Raw genomic sequence first — 19,368 nt, 5'->3', positions numbered from 1 at the left:
ATCCCTGACTTGCTTTTACTATTGATAATCTTATGTTGTTGTTTTTATTGTCTTGTGGGTCTCCTCAAGCAGGTTTCTGGCAATGCTATATAGCTCATCCAGTCCAACACTCTGTCACACAGTGGCCAAACAAAAATAAAAATGGTGTCATCAGGAGGTCTGCCAGTGGGGAAGGGAAACTAGAAGCCCTCCCACTGATTGCCCCCAAACACCAAGAATACAGAGCATCACTGCCCTAGACAGAGAGTTCCATCTATACCTTGTGGCTAATAGCCACTGATGGACCTCTGCTCCATATGTTTATCCAATCCCCTCTTGAAGCTGTCTATGTGTCATGTCTGTACCCATCCATCCATGCCATTGTCTAATGTTGGCCTGATATTTTAAACCATTGCTGTTGCTGTACCACGATGTCATATTGCTAATACCATAGCTTGCTTTCACAGGCCCTCTGAAGCCGCACGTGTCTTATCTAACACTTTGAAGCCCTCAGTGCTTATGACCTTGTACACTGCTTGCTCCCATGAATGACTGTGTTTCAGTTTTAATCTCATGCCTTTTAGTGTCTAGACTTGATAGGTAAAATATGTGAGAAGTTCTCAGGACTGGTTCATGCCAAAAGTTGTGTTTTACTAATGGGAGGGGGAAAGGAGTAATTGTGCTCTATAATAGAAGGATTTTCACACATCATGAGTATTCCTGTCAACCTGCTGTTACTGCTTAGTTGCTTACCTTGCTTCTAAGTTATCCTATGGACATATCTGTGGAAATAATCTGATTCCTGAATAAAACCTTTTAACCAAGAACCTGGATTCTTGCTGTCATGGTACAGGGGTCTGTCTGCCATAGCCCATCATCCATAGCCTGACACTATGCTTGAAGCTGCCACCACCTCCTGTGGCAGTGAATTCCATGTGTTAATCACTCTTTGGGTGAAGAAGTACTTCCTTTTATCCGTTCTAACCCAACTGCTCAGCAATTTCATTGAGTGCCCACGAGAAAGGGAGAAAAATTGTGAGAAAGGGAGAAAAATACTTCTTTCTCTACCTTCCCTATCCCATGCATAATCTTGTAAAACCTATCATGTCACCCCTCAGTCGTTGTTTCTCCAAGCTAAAGAGCCCCAAGCACCTTAACTTTTCTTCATTGAAGAAATAATCATTAGGGCCTTCACTTACCTGGACTGCCCCTCCCATACCCAAGACGCAACAGATTAGGGAGACATTCAGGTACACTAAGCCAGCAGGAGTGAACACTGCTGGCTTAGTGTAATTAACCACCAGGGTAAACTGTAAGTAGGGTCACCAACCTCCAAGTGGACCCTGGAGATCTCCTGAAATTGCAACTAATCTCCAGGCTACAGAGATCAGCTCCCCTGGAGAAAATGGCTGCTTTGGAAGGTAGAGTCTATGGTATTATACTCCACTGAGGTCCTTCTCTTCCCCAAACCCTGCCCTCCCCTGGCTCCATCCTCAATAGCTCCAGAGATTTCCCAGCACGGAGCTGGCAACTCTAAATGGAAGCTCTGGCTCACGAAGGTTTGTGCTGCAATAAATGCTGTTAGTCTTTTAGGTTTTTTCCTGGCTTTTTTTCTGAGGAAAGAGGTGGTGGAACTCACTGGTACCATACGTGCGCGCTTTGTGCGTATGCGCTGCCGGGACCACGCGATGATGTCACTTCTGAGAAGTGACATCATCGCACAGGGCAGAGCCACCCCCAGAGGATATAAAAGCAAAAGGTAAGGTGGCCAGGCTTAGCTCTAAAAAATTTGAAGCAACTGGCTGAGTTTAAATGCCCCTTTCCGTGCTGCTGCGCAGCAGCACAGAAAGGGGCATTTAAACCCCAGCTTCAGCTGCCTGGCAGGGACTTCCTGTGCAGTGGCATGAAAAGGGGCATTTAAACCCAGGCTTTTCAGCTGCCTGGCCAGACAGCAGACGTGAACTGGCTGGGTTTAAATGTCCCTTTCTGTGCTGCTGCACAGCAGCACGGAAAGGGGGATTTAAACTCCTGCTTTTCAGCTGCCTGGTGGGGACTGAAGCACCTGAAGCAAGCCAGCTGGGTACTGGTAAAGAGCCTGACACTGTAAGCTGTGGGTGGGAGGAAACAGAATGAGGTTGCGGGGCCACCAGACACATGATCTCTTTGGAGAACACATGGGCCGTTTCCACACGACTTACCTTCCTCCAGAATGTCGCGGAACATTGCAAAAAAACACACAGAAGATAGCGTCTTCTCGCACGAAATCACACCAGGAAGACTCGATCATCTGGGAGTTTTGTGCAACATTGCATCTTCCTGTCACGATTTCACGCGAGAAGACGCTCTCTTCTGCATGTTTTTTGCAACGTTCCGCAACGTTCCAGAGGAAGGTAAGTCATGTGGAAACGGCCATGATCTCTTCAGAGAACTGCCAGAAAGCTGTTCCACCACGTTCTGGCTGAAAAAAAGCCCTGGTTTCTTTAAAACAGAAGGAGCAATAAGGATTTTAAGGGGAGAAAGGGGGGAAACTCCTGAACCAGACTTAATGATGAACTGCAGAGTGACAGCAAATCAACTAAAATGAAGACCTTGTAAATCCTTTCATCGGATCCCTCCTTCAGAGTTTCCTGTTTGGAAGAAGCCAGGTTTTCTTTGAAACAATGGATCGGTTTGTTTGGATAGAGAAGATGACCAAGCAAGAGAACATAACTTTATTTACTTAAAGAATGGCTGGTTTTGCCTTTGTTTTTAATTGTGTTGTTTTTAAAGGGGCTAGAATTCCTTTCGTTAAATAATGGTGAAAGTGACTCTCGAGTTCACATATGTGGGTGAAACTAAAAAGATGACGATAACTATAAACAGGTAGACTGTCGAAGTATCATAAATCTGTTCACTTCAGATCTTCAATATTTATGTGTGAATTCCATACAGAGAAATGATTTTCATAGAGGCAACAACAGATACCTTTCCTGAGTGATTTATCCTAGACTCTTTTTGTGGCATTTACCTCAGTCCACTCTTGAAAGCTGAAAATTCACATAACTGTAAGGGGAGGAATCAAAGCTTTGGTTGAATGGAGAGGGGGATCTTACAGCAAAAGAAATTTTTCAACAATACTCGACCAGAATTTTTAAAAAAAAGCTATCAAACAATAAAATAATAAGCTTTAGACAATTTTTGTAAAACTCCAGCCACTTCTTTTGGAAACCGCTCCAATGTCTTTGCCCACTTTCCTTTTGTACTAGAAAAACAGGTTTTTTCGGACCTTGCATCACCTTGCGGCATTTTAATAGCAGTGGATCCATAAAATACCAGGAAATAATATATGGTGTAAATATATGTCTTTTGGTCTGGCAAGAACAGGCTGCAGAACAAATCCCTCATACTACCCCATCAGACTTTGTATCCCTGTTTGAGTCACCTTGAGAAGCAGGAAGCAGACGAGGGATATATAACATGCTTCAGCGAAGCAAAGGAACCCACTCACTTTCGAGGAAACTACATCAGGAGAAGGAAATTCCTCTGGCATCCCTGGAAACACAGAGGTAAGATCCATGCATGCTTTAAAAATGGTTTCAAATGTGCTCTGTTAAGAAGGTCAAAAGTTGCTTGACTGGCAAACATGTTAAATGGGTGAGTTTTATGTCTAAAATCCTAATTCCATTTAAAGTTGTAACATTCTAAATAACTGTACTGTCATACATGACAAAAAGGGCCTATATGATACTTGAGCGAAAACAACAGGTAGGCAAAACATAAGAGTTGGAACGACGAGACAGAGAGTGGAACGAAGACGCTGCTAAAGATGCTATTCTATTCACATTCCCTGAAATACTAATATTCTGCATTCTCACACCAAATCCCACATGAGTGCAACATAAATAAAAATAATTTCTCTAAAATCCTGGGTTCTTCCCAAAGTCATATAATCATATAGGGGTTTGTTTGAGGGATTTTATTTATTTATCTTGGAGATATTCTATAAAGCTAAGGAAAGCCAGTAATTCTGAAAGTATGTCTTAAACAGGTCAGTTGCCAGCTCTCACAGTTAACAAATCACACATGATATTATCTATTATGAAAACCTACGTTCATGAAATGAGGTAGAAACCAGAGAATGTGAGTTAATCGTTTGGGGAGTTGGGAATGGAACTGTTATTCTAAAGTGCTTAAAATGAAACCATTAATGAACCAATGAACCCATTAATAAATGCTTTCCATTAAGTAGTCAATGTACATTAATAGATGAGGCACCTGAAGGAGAATTAGGCTGGCTTCAGACTGTGAGGGCCATACAACACACATTGGGTATGTGTATGTATGTATCACAGCTAATTCATCAGAAGTTCTTTGATGGCTCCCCTGCTGGGCTGCCATATTCTGCAGTTCAAGGCATCCAGATTTGTCAGACTGTGGCTTGCTAAAAGTTGCAATCTAGACTACCCCTTGCAATGAGACATGAGTCCATCGATTTCAAAAGGTTTACTGAAGATAAACAACCATTATAGTCCACAATCCAAGATACAAGGATCTTGGCTGATATTGAGGCATTGTTACGAATGACAGGTAAAAGCTGAGGTACAGAATAGCAATTCCCTGCAGGTCCCATCCTCCCCCACAGTTCTCAAAACAATTGGCCTGAGGGTGAGAAAGTGAAAGTTTCTCAAGGTTTGAAAGGTTGTAGTCAAAACATTCCTCTTCTCCCTGTGATCTTCCAGCGAACTGCTTACCACCTGCAAAAGAGGCACTTAAGATACTGACAGGATTAAAACGGAGTCTCTTTGGTTTAAACATACATAAAACAGAGTCAGAACCTGACAGGATTTACCTATTATGGAAATTATTTGCTAATTATTAAATCAGAAATAGTGATTGTGACATTCACTGTTAGTTGCTTTGTGTGTGTTTCTGGACTGTATTACAAAAATGTTGGAAAAGATTCAAAGGAGTGTTTTTTAACACAACCATTTGTTCATGTCAGGATTTGCTATAATTTTTTCTCAGACTACAGGTAAATATAATAAAACAAAAAGGTTGGTGTAAGGGTTAAGAGTGGCAAAACTCTAGTCTGGAGAACCAGGTTCGATTCCTCACTCCTCCGCTTGAAGCCAGCTGGCTGAACTTGGGTCAGTCAAAGCTTCTCAGAGCTCTCTCAGCCCCATCCACCTCTCAGGGAGGTGAGGATAATAATAACACACTTTATAAACCATTCGGAGTGGGCATTAAGTTGTTCTGAAGGGTGGTATATAAACTGAATATTGAGGATAATAACACACTTTCATGCAATCCTAAGAAGAGTTACTCCAGTCTATGGTCATAGAAATCAACAGGCTTAGACTGGAGTAACTCCTCTTAGGATTGTACTGTTTATTAACCATGCCCGGCACATTCACGGAGGTGGTGCCAGAGCTACCTCAAGCACTGAACTCTGAAGGAGGTGCCGTGCTGGCCCCCAATGACCCCTGCCAACCCAGAAGCAGGCCGCATCCCTGCTCGCCTCTTCACCCCTTTGCCGCTGCTGCCTGCCTCAGCTCAGCTCCCAGCGAGCCGGGCACCCAGGCAGCGCAGCAGTGAGTGGGGAAGTGAGCGGGGAAGCAGGCCGCCTCCCTGCCCCTTGGCCAGTACCGCCCGCCTCAGGTGAGGGGGATGCTCCTGAGCAATGACATCACAAGTGACATCATTGTGCAGAGCTGGAGTGCATGCATGCTTCGTGTGTGTGCACGGGGCAAGAGTTGCCACCTCCTGCCCCAGGAGCCCCTCGACCACGCTACGCCGCTGCCCCTCCCAATCACCAAGAATACTGAAAGCAGGCTGAAAAAGCTGTAAAAGGTATAATTTTGGAGATGCAGGGCTCATTTCAAGGGGGAACACGCAGGAACGCAGTTCTGGAAGTTCCCCAAAGAGGTCACATATCAGCTGGCCCCGCCCACCTGACTCTCGGCCATTTTGGGCCCGTTTCAGCCTGGATTAGGGCCGAAACGGCCTGGATCAGGCCTCTGACAGGTGGTGGATCACTCTCCCACTCAACAGTGGCCCGATCCTGACCATTTTGGGCCCCTTTTCGGCCATTTTCAGCCCCTCTGCCACTTTGGGCTCAATTTCGGCCCTGAATGGCCAAGATTGGATCCAAAACAGCCAAGATAGGTGATGTCAGGGGGTGTGGCATATGCAAATCAGTTATGCCAATGACACACTTCTGGTGATGGCAAGGGGCATGGTATACGCTAATGAGTTATGCTAATGAGTTCCTCCAGCTTTTTTTCTATGGAATGACCCCTGTAGAGATGTATTTAAAATTCATCATTTTTAAGCCTACAATATCAAGTCAGTTAGCGGGGGTGGGGGGGCGGAAGTAGGTATCTCGCCTCAGGCGCCAGAAACCCTGACACCGGCCCTGTTGTAAACCACTCTGACTGTGCATTAAGTTGTCCTGAAGGGTAGTTACAATAGCACAGTTGAATAATGTTGTGTACTGGGCCGAGCAAGGCCTCTAAAGTAGTTACTGTATTGATTGTAATGCACTATACTGTGTTGAGCTTGAGGTTCAGTCAAGGCTCCCAAAGCCTGCATTCTCATTGGTCCATCATCCTTGCAATCTCACTGGTTACTTTCTCAAGACAGCAGCCAATCGGTCCTCTATAATAAAGACCAATCAGTGGCCTGTTTACTTCAAACATTGTATATAGTTTATGCAAATGATGGTATTCTAAAGTATGTATTCTCATTGGCTATCAGTTATTCTGGGGGTGGAGCTGCTGTATATATATTGAGGGCTTCTGTTCAGTCTGTCAGTGTCTGTTGTGTTCCTGCTAAATAAAGAGCTGTTGAATTACCTCGTGTCTGAACCCACTATTTAACACTGGCGACGAGGATGGGATTTCTGATTGGGTATGCAGCCCCAATATCAGAGCAAAATCACTAACAGGGTGCTTGGGTATGCATCCCCAAGACCTGAGCTGAAATATTAAGCTTGGGTAGGCAGCCCCAAGAAACAAAGCAAATCACTTGCCGGTGAGGAATTGTCGCCTCACCCATCTGGCATACGCTTGCTTTATCCAGAGGGCAGACATGGCCGCTAAGGGCTACTTGGAGCCGTTTAACTCAACAGCCGAGGACTGGCTGTTGAGTTACCCGGTTTGAATTTTACCCGGTTTGAATTTTACCTCAAAGCGAACAAGATTGAGGACGCAGATCTCGCGAGAGCGACGTTCTTCAGCGTGTGTGGGTGTTCCACGTTTGATATAGTGCAGGCACTAGTGGAGCCAGCCCCGCTTCAAACTACAGTGTTTGACACAATAAAAAACAGACTCAAGGAGCACTTCTCACCACAGCCATCTGAGATAGCTTGCAGACATGCGTTCTACAGCCGAGACCAGGCGCAAGGTGAATCGATAGCGGCATTTGTCACAGCCCTCCGACAGGCAGCCAGACAATGCAACTTCCCTGACCTTGAGATGGCACTACATGATCACCTGGTGTGTGGCCTTCGCAATGAGAAGCTACAGCGCTGGCTTTTCATGCAGAAGAACCTCGACTTCCAAACAGCATTCAAAGAAGCACTAGCAGCTGAAGCAGCAGACCAGTCCACCCGGGAGGTGCGACGTTGGCGGAGTCCACAGCTGCCCCTGAACGAGGAGCCAGTCCACTATGGGGATTTTGACAGTGGCTCTGAGGAAGAAGACGGTGTGCACAGATTCCATGCAGTGCAAGCGCAGCACTCTGAGAGGCAGCCATACTATGGTTCCCCTTGTTCTAGTTGTGGGGGAGACCACGAAAGAAGGAGATGCCGGTTCCATGATGCCAACTGCCGGGCATGCGGAAAGAAGGGCCACATCGCTCAGGCCTGCATAACTGTCAGGAAAGGAGGCTCTCCGCAGCAGTCTCCTCGCCTCACTCCGCGCTGCCAAAGGACAGGAGGGAGAGAGCACCAGCTGAATGAATACCACACCACAACTGTCATCATGCACACACAAGCAGGCAACAAAGACAAGATCTACACCACGGTTTGTATTGAGGGAACACCGCGTGTCAAGGAGGTTGACTCCGGGTCAGTGCTCTCAATTGTCTCCAGGGACACCTACATCCGCTTGTGCTCCAAGGGCAAGAACCAGCCACTCAAGCCCAGCAGTCTACGCCTGACGGATCTCCAGGGTCGTCGGGTTCCAGTGGTCGGAGCTGGCTAAGTTGCGGTCAGCTACAAGGACTTTCAAGGCCCCCTTCCTCTTGTTGTGGTTAAGGGGCACTGCACGAGTTTGCTGGGACTTGATTGGTTCAAGGCGTTGGGCATCCGCGTCACCGGAGTCCAACAAGGCAGCCCATCCATAAGCAAAGTGGCACACAGCAAGTTCCCTTCTAGGCACGTTTCATCAGGGTGCCGCAAAGGGCCGCCCATCTCCATGCCAGCAGTGAAGACAAGCCGTCGGAAGGAGCATCAGGTCCACTCCGCACTCAGTCACATCAGCTTAAACTGCCTTGGCCGCTACGGGAGCAGAAACAGTACCGGGACTTTTCCCTGCAATCCGTGGCCTCAAGCGGCTCGCAAACTCCCACAAGAGACTGCACCTCCAGAGCAAAGCCAGCAAGAAACACTGGGCTGTCAGCCCCAAAGAACTCTGGCGCGACTGCACTGCACAGGCTCTGGCAGGCTCATCCTTCCCCAGTCTCACTCCAGGACTCTGTTGGCAACAGGTAGTTCCACACTAAGGGGGAGGGGTGTGATGTATTGGGCTCAGGGCCTGTAATGTATTCTGGCTCACCTTCCCCAGCCTATCTGCGAACAACAGGGTGTTCCAAACTAAGGGGGGAGGGGTGTTGTGTACTGGGCCGAGCAAGGCCTCTAAAGTAGTTACTGTATTGATTGTAATGCACTATACTGTGTTGAGCTTGAGGTTCAGTCAAGACTCCCAAAGCCTGCATTCTCATTGGTCCATCATCCTTGCAATCTCACTGGTTACTTTCTCAAGACAGCAGCCAATCGGTCCTCTATAATAAAGACCAATCAGTGGCCTGTTTACTTCAAACATTGTATATAGTTTATGCAAATGATGGTATTCTAAAGTATGTATTCTCATTGGCTATCAGTTATTCTGGGGGTGGAGCTGCTGTATATATATTGAGGGCTTCTGTTCAGTCTGTCAGTGTCTGTTGTGTTCCTGCTAAATAAAGAGCTGTTGAATTACCTCGTGTCTGAACCCACTATTTAACAAATAATGAAAAGATGGCTCAGATTTCTTTCAAAACAAACACAAAAAATAGTATAGCTATATCTTCTGTGAGTGGGCATTAAGTTATCCTGAAGCGTGGTATATAAATCAAATGTTATCATTATTAACATTTTCAAAGAAATCTCAGCAAGTTCAAGACCTGCCGTGTGATTCAGGCTTCCTCCTGTCTTCACCATTTGCATAACATGCTTGTTTACTCAGAGATAATTCCTGTGTATTCAGTAGCACTTATTCCAAAGTAAGAATTTGCATAGCACCAGTGGTGTGTGATTCAGGTTTCTGATTCAGAATAAATACCTGAATCAAATTCAATTTGTAAAGATTTGGGATTTCTGAATTGGGCCCAGCATGCTGGCCACATGCTGGCCCCAATTTGGAAATGCCGAATCAAACCTTCTCAAAGCAATTCGGGTTGCTTCAGGAATCTTCACAGCACTTTCAAACCCCAGCTGGCTCCAGCTGACTTTCAGAAGAGAATCTCCCACCGGCCAGTTGAAGTTTAAAGGGCCTTTTCCAGGCTTCAGCTGGCCTGCGGAGGGAGATCCCCCCATAGACCAGCTGGAGTTTGAAGGGCCCTTTCCCTGCCATTTGTGCTGCAGGGAAAGGGCCCTTGAAACTTCAGCTGAAGTGCAGGAAGTCCTGCTGCTGCTTATTTCACTTCATGGGAGGGGAAAGAGGGAACCTCCCCCTCTTTTCAGGTGAAATAAGGGGTGGAGGGAAATTTTCAGTGTGCTCCAAATATTGGAGCAGGGCAATAAGTGGTTTCTTGCTGCTTCAGAAATTGCTTATTTCTGATTCATTTTCCCGCTTCAGAAATTCTGAAGTGGGAAAACTGAATCTTTCCATCCCTGCACACCCTATGTAGCACTGCTAACAACAAAGAAACTTTGACCAAAGGAGATGGGAAATGAGAGGCCGGAGAGAAATAAAACAGAGAACCAGGAAGAGAGCCCTTCCGTGACCTCATCCGACCCCTCCCATTTTGGCTGGTGGCTAGGGGCAGAAGCAACCACGTGCCATGGAGGCAATGGCACATGCAACTCAGAACACCAACACTTAGAGCAGAACCACAAGTGACAAAAGGCACAGATTGGACACTTGTCAGCTTCCCTCAAGTTTTGATGGGAAATGTAGGCAGCTTTGCGGAATGTTGGACAAGTGACAGTTGAAAAGTCCATTGGACAGCAGTCAGAGAGCCAAGCTGCGAGACCAGGATGCCTACATTTCCCATCAAAACTTGAGGGGAGCTGACAAGTGTCCAATCTGTGCCTTTTGTCACTTGTGGTTCTGCTCTTAGACAGATCATTCTCTTTCCTGCTTCTTCCTTGCACACAGAGGTGCTGTGCAGAATCATTGTCACCCACCTGGTCCACTAGTCCTGAAAGAGTTGCCAGGACTGTTCTTTTCGCCATCGTGCTGCTGGGCAGCAAAAGAAAAATAAGGGGAGGAAGGAGGTGCTGGGCAGTGACCCAATACACTGAATCACTTCCCGTGTGACTGGAAGTGACATCAGCACATCCAAAGGGACTGTCTAGCATTTGTTATTCAACTTCCTAACATTTTCTGAAACAAAACATCTTCCCCAACAGGCCCAGTTTTCCTTTTATACCTAATGCTTGTGAATTTGCACAATTCTGTGCCAGCTTCCTTCAAGACAATCCTCTGCAGTGGCAAGTTGCTTTGCATACCATACCTGACCCACAGTTGTGCAAGCAGCAACAATAAAGTTATTTCTAGTGCTATCAATTCAGCAGACTACTAAAACTGTATCCTGTTGTGTACAGAAAAGTTCTAGCTTCTTCATACTAGAGGTGTTTGATCTGGATTTCATGAACTGGCAAAAATAGCCACATTTATGCCGATCCAGCATAAACTGGCTATGCTGGAAAACATTAAAGAATCCTGGATGTAATCCAGGCAGCCAGACTTTCCTGGGCTGGATTATATAGCCATAGGTAGCCACCACAGGCAGATCAGCAGTGAGCAAGAGGACAGAGGCAGTGAGAAGGCAGCAGCATGAAGCTCTATACTAGGACAGGAGAGCAAGACAAGGCTGGTAGGGTGGGGAAGGAGGCAGCAGGCCTCCTCATCCTACCCCTCTAGCCCCAACTGAACTCCAAAAGAGCCCTTCAAGCCACCATCCTCCACCTTTCAAACTTTGCAAGCCTTTCAAACTGCCACCGCCAGCCACCTTTTAAACTCTATGGCTCAGCAAGTCTCACCTCCTCCCCCTTGCTTCAGTAAAGGGATTCTATCTCCACTGAGATTCTCTGGTTTGAAGTTGGTTCCCTTAGAAAAGTTTTCTCTGTAGGAAACAATGGAGAGTGGCTGGGGGCCACTCTTTCAGGGGCCCATAGAATTGGACCCCAGGTTTCAATCTTCCTGTAGTTGAGGGAGTCTTTAGTGGACATTCAGGATATATAAGGCGAGCATTAACATTGGAAGCCTCCACCCACTCCCGGAAGCTGTCAGCAAAGTCCTTCCACTTAACAAGATAAAACAGTTTATTGTGTTTTCTCTTTGAGTCCAATATTTCCTCCACTTCATAGTGGACTTGGCCATCCACCATGATGGGGTGAGGTACCGCCTTTGCGGGGTGCCATTCATCCGGAGCGGGGGCTTTCTTGAGAAGACTGAAGTGGAAGGTAGAATTGACTTGTCTAAGGTTCTTAGGCAATTCCAATTCGACTGTGACATCATTAATCACTCTTTTAACTGGGAAAGGTCCCAGTTTCCTGCACGGTTGCTCGCTTCTGAAGTTTTTTGTGGAGACATAAACTCTATCTCCAGGTTGCAATTTCCGTTGGGCCACACAATGGCAATCTGCATACTTCTTGTAGTCTTGCTTGGCTGCATTTAGGGTTTGCTGTATGACGGCCCATTGCTTTGCTAAAGATGTCCACCATTCCCCCAAGTCTCCAGGTTTTTTGGATTCCGGCCTGTTCTTGAAGGGGATGGCGAGCCCTTCATATCCATGCACAATTTTAAAGGGGGACTCCCCCATTGAGCTGTGAATTGCATTATTGTATGCATATTCGGCAAACGGAAGAAAATTTGTCCAATTGTCTTGTTGATAATTGACGTAGCACCTGAGAAATTGTTCCAACACCTGATTAACCCTTTCAGTTTGTCCATCAGTCTCGGCATGGTGTGCTGAGCCTATTCCCTGTTTGATCCCAGCAACTTGCAGAAGCTCCCGCCAGAAGTTAGCAACAAATTGCACCCCCCTGTCCGATATTACCTTGGAGGGGAAAGAGTGAAATCTTACTATGTACTTCATGAACAAGCTGGCCAGCTTTCTGGCAGTCAGCACGGCTGCACAGGGAATAAAATGTGCTTGTTTGGAGAAAAGGTCTACCAACACTAGTATGCAAGTGCAGCCCTTGGAGGGAGGCAAATCAGTGATGAAGTCCATGGAAATAACCTCCCAGGGCCTTGAGGGGGTCTCTAACGGCTGTAATAACCCCGGGGGTTTTCCTCTTCTCGGTTTGGGATTCATTCAGTTGCGGAAAAGTTCAATTTTCACCCCCTCCTGGTAGTGAGGGCATTTGGCTGCCAGTTGCCAGAACTTGGCTGCATAATCTCTAATGGACTGATTGCCTTGTCGGATGGTTCTTAACTCCGTATGAGCCCTCTCATTTTCCAAGGTGTCTTCATACTGCACTCATAAAGCTGCTATAAAGGCTTGTAGATTCTCGAGTTCTGGGGCCCCTGTGTCATAGAGGGTTACATACCACTCCACCGCTATTCCTTCCAACCAGGACACCAAATGAATAACCTGACTTTGCTCTGTTGGGAACAAGTGTCCCCACTCGTTGAAAAACTGCAACACTTGTACAATGAAAAATCCAAGCTTACGTAGTTCCCCGTCAAAGGTCGCTTCCAACTTAATCCACCCCAGAGGAATTTCCACTCCTCTTGCCCCCGCCTGCACGAGCACTGGTGGCTGAAATGGCTGTGGGGGGCATCTGGGGGTTTTGGCCCCTAGGGGCCATCGGGGCCAGGGGATACCTCCCTCGTGGCTGAGGTACAGCGCCCCCCCTGCACCCGGATGCAGTCTCGGAGGTGGGCCCATTGGGCCGGCTCGAGGTTGTGGCCGCAGTCTTGGGGCTCGCGGCGGCATTGGCACTAACAGTCCCACGGCTCCAAGTGGTGCTGGGTGCAGCCGTGGTAGTCGCGGAACTGGTGCCCAAGGAGCCGGTACCATCAGTGCAGCCAGGGCAACAGGGGCGGCCGGCACTGCGGAGACCCCGGGCGCTGGTGCAACGGGCGCGGCGGGTCCACCTGGCATGGCAGGGCCTATGGGCACAGCAGGTGTGGTGGGCACTGCCGGCACAGGCAGCGCAACAGCTGCAGGCGGGACGACCGGAGCTGCTGGCGCCATGGGAATCACCGGCGCAGGCCTGACGGGCGCGGCCAGTGCTGCAGGTGCTGCCAGCGCAACCGGTGTGATGGGCGCCACTGGGGCGACCGGAGCTGCTGGAATTGCAGGCTCCACTGCCACAGGCAGAGGGGCAACTGGGGCGGCTGGGAGGGCTGCGGGAGCGGCAGGCGCGGCGGGCGTGGGTGGAGGGGCAACTGGGGGGGCCAGGAGGGCTGCTGGAGTGGCAGGCGCGGTGGGCGTGGGCGGAGGGGCAACTGGGGCGGCTGGGAGGGCTGCTGGAGCAGCAGGCGTGGCAGGCGCCACCAAGGCGGCAGGCACGGCAGGGGCAATTGGTGCTGTCCCTGAGGCCCCCTGCTGTGTGATCATTAATCCCATAAGATAGGTCACTTGCACCAGGTCTTCCCACATGGCCTCCAACTGCGCCTCCAGAGCCTCATAACGAGCATCATCCAGGCATCTTCGGCCCTCTTCTGCCTCCCTTAGCAGTCCTTCTTCCCAGTCTTGTTGCCACCGCTCGGCCTGCCCAACCTCCTTGTCTGTGCATCCAGCCACTACTCCCCCTCCAACGATCGCTATCCGTTGCGTTTCCCCATACTGCGGGTTCTCCAGCTGTGTCTCCCCCGGAGCCTCCTGGTAGTAGCTCACAGCTGCTGTAGATACATGCGGGCCTTGGGTCTCTGCCGTTCCCGCGACCCAGCCCTTGGTGACTCCCGTCACCGTGAGTAACTCATACTGCAACACTTGGACTTGCTCCTGGAGTACTGTCCAGTGATCCTCCCCCAACGGTTGGATGGTATCACTTCCCCAGGTTCTGACCGAACCTACATCCGCATTGTCCCAGCTCATCAACTCCGCTCGGGGCACAGACCAGTCCTGGAAACTTTCCTCCTCCACTAGCGGGGAGCACTCCACCAAACATCCAGCCTCCTCATCCCAACGGTACCGGAGGGCCGCGCTGGGCCGGGGGCCGCTGGTGGCTACTGTGGATGCTTGCAGGGTTTCCCAACCCGGGCCAGCACCAGCTCCCAAGCTCTCCGCCACCGGCACGAGAATTGAATCGTAGGCCATTCGCATAAACATCGTTCCATGGCGTCGCTCGCAGCTTTCCCGGGGCCAAGGGCCCCACTGCCTAGGTGTTGGCACTGAAGTCACAATTGGCACACCACGCCCCCCACCGACTCTGGGCCGGGCGTCTGGAGGCACAACAGTCTCCTCACCCTCCAATCCAAGAGTGGACAGGTCTGTCAGAATGGCTCCAGTATCCATCCTTTCCCAGGTGAGGGGTTTGGGGAGAGATAGGATTCTCAACAAAATGTCAGATCATGAAAGTCCAGTTACTTTGATTTCATCTCCCACCCCTTGATTACAAGAACGTCAAGGTTTCTTGGCTCAAAGGTTTTATTGAAAGATTATATTCAGAGTACAGGTTTCCATGAGTATTCCAGAAGCAGGATAGCTTCTGGCTGAACAAAAGCTTTGTTGAGAACGACATGTTAGTTAGAAGCAGCAATACATCAAACATCCCTTCCCTGCCTCCCCCTTTGCAGCTTGTCTGCGGAGGCCTGTGAAGGAGCCGGAGTCCCAAGGTCATTGTCTGGTCCAGGTAGATAATAACTGTCTGGGAAAGCAGTTGAACCTGCAGGAGAGAAACACTGGAAATCTTTAGAAAGGTTAAACACTGAGAAACATCAACTCCAAGATGGCGTTACTCTGGCTAGCTAAACTGACATCCTGACAATCACGTTATATAAAAATATACATTGTGTTATACAGATCTTAATAGTTAACAAAATATAATTTAAAAATGATGATAGCAAAAGGAATATAGAGAATCTTCATTCTTTAAAAGTTTTTCCAATACCGGATACCACTTATTGAGGAAATTTGACTCTGACATAGGATACTTATATGGCCTCCTAGGTAAAGGTAAATGTGCAAGCAACGAGTCATTACTGACCCATGGGGGGACGTCACATCACGTTTTCTTGGCAGACTTTTTGTTACGGGGCGGTTTGCCAGTGCCTTCCCCGGTCATCTACACTTTACCCCCAGGAAACTGGGTACTCATTTTACTGACCTCGTAAGGATGGAAGGCTGAGTCAACCCTGAGCCGGCTACCTGAGCCCGGCTTCCACCAGGATTGAACTCAGGTCATGAGCAGAGCTTGGGCTACAGTACTGCAGCTTACCACTCTGCACCACCTCCTAACATCTGCTATTTTGTCGAAGATTACATAATCCCACAATAGAAAAGAGTCCAGTAGCACCTTTAAGACTAACTAACTTTACTGTAGCATCAGCTTTCAAGAATCACAGTTCTCTTTGTCAGATCCATGGAGGGAGAGTTGGTTAGTCTTAAAGGTGCTACTGGACTCTTTTCTGTTTTGCTGCTACAGACTAACATGGCTAACTCCTCTGGATCTATAATCCCACAGGCACATGTACCACTTCTTTATCTCTGGAGGGCCTTCCAATGAGAGGCTATTACTTTTTTAGCTACCAATAGTAGCATTACCATTAAATTTTTCCATATATTAAGGATGTCTAAATCCAGAAAAACATTCAACAATATTGATTGTATCGTGAATGGAATTGTATGTCCAGTAATATAAGTTATTTGTTGCATGATCTTTTTCCAAAATTTAACAGGGAAAAGTCAGGGAAACCCCTGGAGGAGCATAAATCATCCTTGTGATGCTTTGGGGGAGCAGGTCAGGGGTCCAAAAAGCATTGAACTCAGGACAGATAACCCATGCGGAAGTCTCCTCCACATTTTTAGTTCTCTGAGCTATACAGATCTTTCCCCAAGATGACAGAAAATGGCTCTTTTTCTCCATTGTGTCACTAGATGGCAGCAGAAGGCACATTGTCAAATCAAAGTCCAAGCTTTAGATTTCCCAGGAAATTTTCTCTTTATGGAAGTCTGTTTTCATTGTGTTTGCAAAAGTTCACTTTCACCTAGATCAGGGTATCAAATACTCCCCATGGGTCACACCTGCCCCATCATGTGCATTTCTGCTTGTTTTCATTTTCTGTCACCTATATCCTGTGGTACTATTTGAGTATCCCAACCTTTGATCATATTGATTTTCACTATGTAAGCCACCCTGAGTTTCAGTGAGAAAGGCAAACTATAAACAACAACAACAATTTATCTGGCCCTGGGGACCCCAACAGTTCTCAGCCTATCAGGAGCTGTAACCATGGTCAGTTACTTCCTATTGGTTGTGAGAGCTTCATTCTTTCTTGCTTTAAGATTGTTTGCTGTGGGCCCAGTCAAAAACCACCCTCTGCCAATTGTGAAGCACTTTTCAAATTCCCACTTTATGCCAATAGCGGACTGCACAAGGTGAGTGGAGAAGTCGGTTGCAATGGTTTGCCAAGGTCAGTGGTAGGCTACTCAGACTGAGGGGCCAAGGACCACCTCTGGACGGGCAAAGGTTGTCACCAGGCCTCTTGCATCTGACTCTCCCCTCTTCTTGGCCCTGGGGCCCTTTCTCTCAGCACTGGGTAGGGTTGCTTCACCTCCATCCTTCGGCAACTTGGCCAAGTTCACAGCCCCTTCCTGAAGTGAAGGTAGAGAGTTCTGGAGCCCCTTGGTTGCAGATACCCCTGCCATGCTTCTATGTGCACCTCCAGTCAGCATTTCTCAGACAAGGAGGCGATCCGTTCGCCATATCCCCTAACCAGGGTGCTGATCCGCTGCCTCTTGTTCAGCACACAAACACACTATTGCTTGCCTGCTTGCCTCCATACTTTTTGAGTGAATGGTGGTCCCAAGGAAATTGAGCCACCACTTACTTGGGGCCATTATAAGAAAGAATGCTTTTCCTGCCCACTCATCTCATGTGCCCATTCTCTCTCTGGGTGGCAATCGGGTTCCCAGGTAGTTTCAGGTGGGTGGCTGTGTTGGTATGTAGTAGAAGAGCAAGATTCAGGTCCAGGGGCACTTTAAAGACCAATTAGATCTCCAGGGTATGAGATTTCAAGAGGCAGAGCTCCCTTTGTCATACCCTGGAAATCTAGTTGATCTTTAAGGTGCTGGTGGATCCGAATCTTGCTCTTCTACTACAGACTGAAACGGCTATCCGCCTGAAACTATTTTCATCAAGCAAATGAGTGGTGTGACACACATTATAAAATAAAAAAAAATAATTAAACTGTACTATCATTGTTACTTGAAAGCCTTGTTTTAACTGGAGAGCCAGTTTGGTGTAGCGGTTAAGATCGCGGGACGCTAATCTGGAGAACCAGGGCCGTTGTCGCATAGTCCCTTATTTCATCAGTTTTGTGCTAGAAATCGTTTCCTCTGTTATCGTTATCATAACGGATTCTCCCACCTTTTGACGATTGCTTGCGCTTCCAGTCAGTCACATTAACAGGGAAAAGCGCAATTTGACGGGCAGTTAAAGTGCTTCTGGAAACAGGGGAAATATATATATATATATTATATATATACATATAAAAAAGGGGGGGCAAGATGGGCAGTGAAGCAGAGCATCCACGGCTACTTGGCACTAAAATTTTAGAGGAAATGTCAGTGTACTCAATCAGCGTAAACTGCTTCAGTTGTTCTTGCATGGCAGAATATCACAATAATGCTATAAGGCTTACCTTTAAAAAAAATACTTTGAGGCTTAATTGCAGGTCGTGCTGGGGCTTGTGGGAGTGTGGGGCAGGAGAATCAGCGTTAGGTGGGACAGATGATCGGGGAAGTGAGTGCTTTGGCATTGCAAAGCATTCACAGTTGATCCAGGGCATTCACATGGAAGCGGATGAGGACGACATAAAGAGTCACAAAGCGTGATTTGGGGAGAATGGTGAAATCGCAAAAGAACTGGAATAAGGTGAGCATTCAGCGGGAGATGGCGCTAGTTTGGCGCTAAATTTATGGCCATGTGATGACGTCCCAGGTTTGATTCCCCACTCCTCCACTTGAAGCCAGCTGGGTGACCTTGGGTCTCTCTCAGCCCCACCCACCTCACAGGGTGTTCTGTTGTGGGGATTCCATGCACTTATCGGCTCGCTCTCCTTCCTACGGGAGGCCGGGGACTTCACATGGCGGATCGCTCCGGTTTCTCGCAACAGGCCAGCAATGCTCCTGATGCGAGCTTCCAGGTCTCCCCACGAGATGCTCCCGGGCTCTACTCCTGCTAGTGCTAGGCGGGTAGTGCTATTGAGACCATCTATAACTGCCCTCCTGAACTCTAACTCGTCAAAGTCGGGTACATCGCTTGCATCTAAATCTACTTCATCTGCTAGCTCAGCGAGGAGCTGCTTCCTGGCTAGGTATGCTTCTGGGTCCTCTCCGGGCTTTTGGGACTCTGCAATGTATAGGGCTTTTAAGCTCTTGGTGGGCCATAGGAATGCGCACAGTTCTTTAATGGCTCCATACTGGCTGCGGGTGGCTAGCCTTCGATTAGAAACGTAAGCATTAAGGGCTGTGACTATTTCGGGGCTGGCGCAGTGGCGGGCCAGTTGGGCCACATCGGAACCACTAGCGGAGGGCTGGGAGGTGGTCACATGGGTGAACCATTGGATAGCCGTGTCTCGGTTTAGGGGTCCCAGACGATCTGCTATGGCTTGGAGCTCATCGGGCCTCCAGTTGCGGGTCTCTTTAACTACCCGGTCTGTCTTTCTGCTGTCCTCGTCCATGGATACAATTTCCTTAGTAGCTATCGGATGGAGGGGCTGTGGGGCTTCCTCGGGCTGGGGCGACTGAGATGCCCAGCTATCCTTACTGTCTTCTGGGAGGGCCAAGAGGGCTGAGGGGTGCACGGCG

At 48.1% G+C, this 19,368-nt stretch overlaps 1 protein-coding gene across 2 annotated transcripts in view; it reads left to right on the top strand.

The window, feature by feature from the left end:
* The first annotated feature begins 3,426 nt into the window (after positions 1–3,426).
* The window catches only part of LOC129331892 (serotriflin-like), a 63,542-nt gene continuing 47,600 nt past the window's right edge, over positions 3,427–19,368 (top strand). Inside the window, exon 1 of one of the 2 annotated variants that reach the window (XM_054982660.1) lies at positions 3,427–3,524. The gene's annotated coding sequence lies outside the window, so the exon portion shown is untranslated. The remainder of the gene's footprint in view (positions 3,525–19,368) is intronic. The other variant, XM_054982742.1, reaches the window with a different exon arrangement.

Source organism: Eublepharis macularius, chromosome 1 (assembly GCF_028583425.1).
Source record: "Eublepharis macularius isolate TG4126 chromosome 1, MPM_Emac_v1.0, whole genome shotgun sequence".
Lineage (NCBI taxonomy): Eukaryota > Metazoa > Chordata > Lepidosauria > Squamata > Eublepharidae > Eublepharis > Eublepharis macularius.
Note: the sequence above shows the minus strand (reverse complement) of the source record. Positions and strands in the feature narration are given on the sequence as shown.